A 7,596-nucleotide genomic window follows, 5' to 3' on the forward strand; every position below is an offset into this window, starting at 1 on the left:
ATTAAATTGATCTTAGGCAGGCCTCTTTGGAAGTATAAGAATGACAGTAAGCAAAACGGGAATCATTCTCTAAGTGTAATACAGTGATAAGGAACAGACACCACAGCCAGACCGCCTGCATCCCGATCCCAGCTCTGCAAAAAAACCTGGACAAGTTACTTAGTCTCTCTGTGCCTCAGTTTCCTCATCTGTGAACAAGCCCTAATGGCCCTCAACAGGGCCGTTGAGGAATAAACAAGGTAAGAATGTGAGTATTGGTGTTGCTGGCTGGCTCAGGCAGTAGAGCATGCAACTCTTGATCTCAGAGTCCTGAGTTCAAGCCCAACCTTTGGGGGTAGAGTTTAATCTTTAAAAAATTTAGAAAAAAATTTTTATTATTTATTTTTGAGAGACAGAGAGAGACAGTGTGAGCAGGGGAGGGTCAGAAAGAGAGAGAGATACAGAATCCAAAGCAGGCTCCAGGCTCTGAGCTAGCTGTCAGCACAGAGCCCGATACGGGGCTCGAACCCACAAACCGTGAGATCATGACCTGAGCCAAAGCCGGACGCCTAACCGACTGAGCCACCCAGGCGCCCCGCTTTTTTTAAATTTTAGAGTGAGAGAGCATGGGGGAGAGGGGCAGAGAAAGAGAGAGAGAATCTTAAGCAGGCTCCACACTCAGCAGGACTCGATCCCAGGACCCTGGGATCATGACCAGAGAGGAAATCAAAAGTTGGTGGCTCAACCAACTGAGCCACCCCAGAGCCCTTGGGGCAGAGTTTAAAAATAATAAAAATAGGGGGCGCCTGGGTGGCTCAGTCAGTTAAGTGTCCGACTATGGCTTAGGTCATGATCTCACAGCCTGTGGGTTCAAGCCCTGGATCAGGCCCTGGGCTGATAGCTCAAAGCCTGGGGCCTCCTTTGGATTCAGTGTCTCCCTCTCTCTCTGCCCCTCCCCCTGCTCGTGCTCTGTCTCTCAAAAATAAGCAAACATTAAAAAATAAAAATAAAAAGAATAAAAAGAATTTTAAAAAATAATGTAAATGTTAACTGGCACACAGTAAGCATTATGTGTTTGCTTTTATAATAATTGTAATTGTTAACTCCAGGCATGTACTAAAGGGTATGGAGTCTGGAGTCACAGGCTGGGTTTGTACTATGGTTCTTCCACTTATGGTTGGAATTTGGGCAAAGCTTTTTGATGTCCCTATGCCCCAGTTTCCACATCTATAAAATGGGAATGAAAAATAAAGCCTGCCTCTTAGGGTGTTTCTGAATTAAATGAGGTAAAATGTGCAAAAGTGCTTAAAACAGGGTCAGACACATTGTACATGTTCAAAAAACTTGATCAATTACTATTATTATTTCTATTTAGCTTTTTTTTTAATTTTTAAAGTAATCTTTACGCCCAACATGGGGCTCAAACAACCCCAAGATCAACAGACTGAGCCAGCCAGTCTTATTTTTTTTTAGTGAGGAAGAAGGTGATATTCTTAGTGACTCGGGTTAATTCCGTTAATTCCTTCGCTAGTAAGCAGTACAGCAAGGGATTTATTTGTACCCTGGTCTGACGGGCCCAAAGGTCTTGGTGCCCACACTATGCGGAGCAGGTTTAGAGGGAGTTTAGAAGGAATCTGCTGCTCCAAGCCAGGATCAAACGTCTAGCCTCATGAAATATTTGTGCAGGCTCAAAACCAGTTCATCAAAGGTGTCCTCTCTGGTCTCTCCCCCGTGACAATGAATCGCTTCCTCCCTCGACCTTCTGCTTCCACCTGGACTTTCGTGTCACACTCTGCCTTGCCTTGTTTGCCAGCTGCCCCACATCTACCTTCCCCTTGGACTTGTGAGGTGAGGAGGGGCTGGCGATTGCTCATTTTGGGGGTCTCAGCATGAGTGCACGGGAAGTGGGCCAAAAAAGGTCCTGGAACTGGCTTGAAATCGCCTAAGTTAAACAGAACTACGGAGGGGAAGGCATTTATGTTTAACTCTCCTCCTTCCAATCAAGGTGACCCTGAAGGCTAAATATAGGCATAGACATGTATATGAATGTATGTTCAATGTAGGAAATTTGGTGGGTCCAGGAAAATATTAATGAATAATAAAACAAAAGTTATCTGGGGTGCCTGGGTGGCTCAGTTGGATAAGTGCCCGACTCTTGATTTCGGCTCAGGTCATGATCTCACAGTCTATGGGTTTGAGCCCCACGTGTGTTTGAGTGCTCTCTCTCTCTCTCAAAATAAATAAACTTTAAAAAAAGTAAAAGAAAACTTATCTATAAAACTCTCATTCAACAATTTGTTAAAATGTTGGTAAATTTTCTTCTATGCTTATAAGTAAAGAGATACAAATAAATAAATGGGCTCATAATTCATAAGCTGTTATGTAGCCTCCCTTTTCCAAACACATTGTGAACATTTTTTTAAAACATTTATTGACTTTTGAAAGACAGAGAGAGACAGATCATGAGCAGGGAAGGGGCAGAGAGAGAGGGACACAGAATCTGACGCAGGGTCCAGGCTCTGAGCTGTCAGCACAGAGCCTGATGCGGGGCTCGAACCCACGAACTGTGAGATCATGACCTGAGCTTAAGTTGGTCACTCAACTGACTGAGCCACCCAGGTGCCCCGTGAACATTTTTATTGACATTAAATAGTCTTTCTTGTTTGGTTGGGTTTTGTTTTTAAGTATTTATTTCTTTTGGGGAGAGTGCGAGCAGGGGAGGGTCAGAGAGAGGGGGACAGAGGAGCCGAAGCAGGCTGTGGGCTGACAGTGGCAAGCCAGATGGGGGGCTTGAACTCACAAACCATGAGATCACAACCTGAGCCTGAGCCGGATGCTCAACCGAGCGAGCCACCCAGAGGCCCCTAGATAACGTCCGCTCTCCACCCGCTGCCTTGCAGAGGGCAAGCTGGCAGTCTCCGTACAGGGCAGGACCCCTGCAGCCATACAAACTGTCAACTGTAAGGGGAGGACATGTAGTTTTTGTAAGGGCAAACCAGACACGTCTCACCCACCTGTCAGAAGTCAGCCCTTTGGCAAATGGTTACAGACAGTCCCTTTCGATGGTCCAGTTTGTGATTTTTCGACTTTAGGATGGTGTGAAGCACATACACACTCAGTAGAAAGTCTGCTTGAAATTGTGAATTTGGATCTTTTCCCTCAAAATATGAATTTGAATCTTCCCGGACTAGTGATACACGATGCTCTCCCATGATGCCAGGTGGCAGGACGAAGCTTCCGGTCAGCCCCGAAATCAGGAGGGTCACAACCCCTTACACCGATAACCGTTCATACCCATACAACCGTTCTGTCTCTCACTTTCAGTACAGTAGCCAATAAATGACATGAGACAGTCAACACCTTACTATAAAATGGGCTTTGTGGCAGATGATTTTGCCCAACTCTAGGCTCATGTTAAGTGTTCTTAGCACCATCAAGGCAGCTGAGGCTAAGTTGTGATGTTCAGCAGGTTAGACGTATTAGATGTGTTTGTGACTTATGATACTTTCAATTTATGATGCATTTGTCAGGATGTAACCAGGGTAAGGTAGGGAGATTTGTACTCATTCATGGGGCTACAAGGCTGGGCAGGGTGGGCACTGAGACAGAAGACACCCCCTGCCTTCCAGGAGCTCATGCGGAGACTATATGTAGGCAGGATGGACGGAGGGACTGCAGGGGAGCAGCGGGCTATGCAAGGGAAGGAGAGTTCACAGAAAGTGCTACAGGCATGACCTTGGCACTGGCACTCCGGGAGAGGGGATGAGGGTCCTGGGAATCCTTCTCTCAGTTGGAAGTCAGGTTGGCAATCTCACAGGTTTCCATCCAGTTACCATCCCGGGAGGGGGTTGCCTACTCATTTATTTTGAGTAAAAAATGTTTCCGTAGTTTCTGTGTTTCAGTGTTTCAGGCATGTGTTCTTTCAAACCCCCCACGTTACAGTAACAGGTGCCCGTTGTTTGTCAGTGTCCTCTGAGCTTCCTACTCAGATCGGGGAAGATGGGGAAAGGGATAGGATTATCCCAATTATCTGGATGTTCACACCGCTTTCTTTCCCACCTTGGACCTGCTAAGCTGCTTTCAGTGATTCTAGAAGGAGAGTGTCTCTTGGTATCTGGGACAATGTGGTTGTTTCTGAAGCCGCAGCCACATGTTCTTGTCCATGATTCGTGCCCCAGTATTTGTCTGGGGCTGCAGAAATCCCAGAAGGGCAATGTCTTGTTTTCTCTGTGGTCCAGCTGGAACCCGCTCTTTCCAAGCCTGAGCCCCACAACTCAGCCTCACTGCAGAGGTGCGACATGGCAGGTATGTTTCCGTTTATCTGTGCCTAATAAAGCCACAGGCTTGGCAAGAAGCTTTCCTCACCTTCCCATTTGCTCTGTGGGAACAGCAAGTGGTCTTGACTGTCCTAGCATGGGGGTAGGGAGTAAGGACAGGCCAGGGGAGGCACTGGAGTGGAGGTGAAGGGCAGGCTGGGAAGGGCCTTTCTAAGGAGTTCAAATTTTATTCTCCAAGAAAGAAATGGAGAGTCATCCATATCTTTTCAACAAGACAGAGACATCACCAGTCTAAACTTTAGAAAGTAACCTGCTAGCATTGAGAAGGATGGATTGAAAGGCAGGAACCCTGGTGGATTGAAAGGCAGGAACCCTGGTGGCCAAAACAAGGGCAGAGCCAGAGGAATGCAGAGGGGGCAGATTCCAGAGACATTCAGGAAGTAGAAAGCCCTGAATCTGCAGCACATGAATTTGTTAGCTCAGATGAATAGGTGGTGCCCTTCTTCAGGACAGAGAGTTCTGGTAAAGGAGGGTGTGGAGATTACAGGTTCCAGGCTTGCCATGCTGAAGGCAAGGTGGCTTTGCACCAGCCTGTCCAAAGGCAGTTACACATTCCAGTTAGGAGCTCAGGAGAGGGAGTGGGGACCCCAGAATGGGTCGGCACCCCAGACAACTGACAGCAGATGCAGTGTTACTATCATCAGTAAGGACCCTAGCGGTTACTGAACATTTTGATGCTCCAGGCAATGGTCTGGGCACTTCACACGTGTAGATTTGTGTAAACCTCACCACAATCGTTGGAGGTAGGCACCAAATTCAGGTGAGGAAACAGGCCCAGAGAAAGTTCAGTAACTGCCCTAAAGTCACGCAGCACGCGAGTGGGGCAATCAGGGCTTGGTACCCGCCCCACTCTAGCCCCACTGGGGGAACATCCTGGGAGTTGTGGGATTTAAGGAAAAGGTAAGAGGAGTCTGCCCTGGAGAAGCTCCAGGAGCAGGCAGGGCTGAGGAAAGGAAGGAGCTGGTAGGAAAACAAAGGTGGGAAGCTGAGGGGTGGGAGTCATTTCAAGGTGTTAACTGTCCCGGATGCTGGAGGGCGGGTCTGGACTGCAGGGTCCAATGGGGATTGGGGGAGGTTTCTTTTTGAGGAGGTCTATGGAGTTATTGAGGAATCGGCAAGGGAGAACCAAGGCCATGGCCTGAGGGCAGGGGGTATCCTTCAGGTTTGTAAGAATGAAGCAGAGAGAAGGGGAGAAAGAACCTATCGAGTCTCCTGGAGCCGTGGGGATTGCGCTTGAAAGCACATGTCATCCTCTGCCCTAAGCAGAGACAATAGGAGCCCAATCCAGCGCAATCGCTGGGGAAGAAGGTGGGGGTGGGGGCGGAAGAGGAAGGAACAGGACTCGGTAACCAATAGAATGTAGGGCAAGGGACAATGAGGACTGAGGTTTCCAGCTGCCAAAGAGGATGAGGAGAAGGTTGGGGAGGCAAGGACTCAGAGTTCGATTTTAGCCTCCTTGCCTGTAAGTTGTCCGAGGGACCTGCTGGCCTGGCCTGGGAGCCTCTGGCTCAGAGGCAGTGGTAGAAGTGAGGGAGGTTACCCAGCGCGGCTATCAGAGGCAGGGAAGGGGTCTAAGAAAAAGCTTCCAGAAAGACAGCCCTGAAAGGAAGACTAAGTTAGCAATGTCCAAGATAGTGTCCTTCAAATGAAGAGCATCCATTCAAGTGACTGATTTCATTTGATGACTATATTAACAACATATTAAAAGATTTTATGAACACTCAGGGGCGAATGCGAATAGCGGCATCTCCAAGTCTGCGGATGCTTTTTTCCGGGCTCCAAGGGCGACAGGGAAGAACGGCAGAAGGATCTTGCAAGTGTGCAGCAAAGTGGCAGATAAACTGCACTGTGGGCTGGAATTAGGTAACACACGTGATGACATAATCTAGAGGACTAGGAAGGAGGATCAATCCCAAACTCCCAGTTACAACTTCAGGACAGGAGCCAGGAGCCAGCAGGGAGGCAGGAGTCAGTTGGTCTAGATTAAGGGTCTTTAAACTGGGGTCTAGGGACTACCTCCTGAGGTTTCAAGCTCCCCCCCCCCCCCAGTGGAATGTACCATCAAGTGAAGGAGCATGAGGAGGGGTGGGGGAGAGGAGATTCCCAGAGGGCCTGGGCACCCCGCCCTGGAGCTGTGCTCTGCGTGTGAACCTGATGTTGGACCTCCCCAAGGAGGGTGTGGTTCTGAGGTTTCTCCCCCTCCCAGGTTCCCAACTTGCTAAAGAAACTTTCCCTTGACATGACATGCAAATGACAGAAACACATGGTGTCTGGGGCACTTTGGTTTGTGGTTTTTACCATCAGATGTCTCTGCGGCTGAGCAGGTTGATTTGTCTCGGCAGAGCTAGGGAGGGGGAAGCCCTCAGAGGAAGAGGAGAGAGGCGCTATTCCCTGGAGTCTGGGCCCAGGTAGGAAGTGGGCCTCTAAGGCAGGCTTGTCTTAGAGGGAGGCTGCAGACCCTTGCAAGCTGTCTGGGGGCAGGGCTGGGGAACTGCACCCTCCTCCAGTCTCCTAGGTAGCTCCTCTTCAACGCAGGATGCTGGGCTGTCCTCACCTCCACGCCCCCCTCCCCGCACCACACTGGAGTTTGAAGCCAAACCACATGGAAGAAGAACTGTCAAAGCTCTTTCCCATTTATTGCACAAGTTCTTCTGTGGAAATCTTCTCAGGGCTCAGAAGCCCCCCAAGTGACCAGGGATGCTGGGAGGAGACAGGGAGATGGCAGAAGTCATCTGATGATGGGATGGGTAACAGCTTTGATCTCCTGACCCCCTCCTCACCATCCCCTACGACCACAGCATTTTGTTTCCTTCCCGGAGCCGTAACTTCCCAGGGGTCGCCCCTCCCCCACACCTCAGCTGGGCCAGGCCCAGATGTGCGCCCATCCTCTGCACCCGTCTGGGCAACTCTGCTCTTAGGTGGCCCTCCGAGCCCCGCGCTCGGGTCCCCGCCCCACCCCAGCCGGTCTCCGGGAGTGCCTTCCCGGCGCCGGTCCCCGAGCAGGGAGGGGCAGGACGCCCCGCACCCCACTAGCCGAGGGAGATAGAGGCTCCTAGCTCACGCCCTCCGGCCCGCCGGTGGGGGCTCCCGGCGACTGGTGAGGGGGCGACGCAGGGGGGACCCCGCTAACCGTCCCCCGGGAACCCCCAGCCCAGCGACTGTGCCGCTTCCCGTCCCCCACCCCATTCCTGCTTCCTCCTCTCTCGGAGGGCGTCGGGCCTCCGAGCGGGTCTGGGGGGCGCCACGGCCTGGCCCGCGCCCCGCCCGCGGCCCCGCTCCT

Source organism: Suricata suricatta, chromosome 17, assembly GCF_006229205.1.
Source record: "Suricata suricatta isolate VVHF042 chromosome 17, meerkat_22Aug2017_6uvM2_HiC, whole genome shotgun sequence".
Classification (NCBI taxonomy): Eukaryota; Metazoa; Chordata; class Mammalia; order Carnivora; family Herpestidae; genus Suricata; species Suricata suricatta.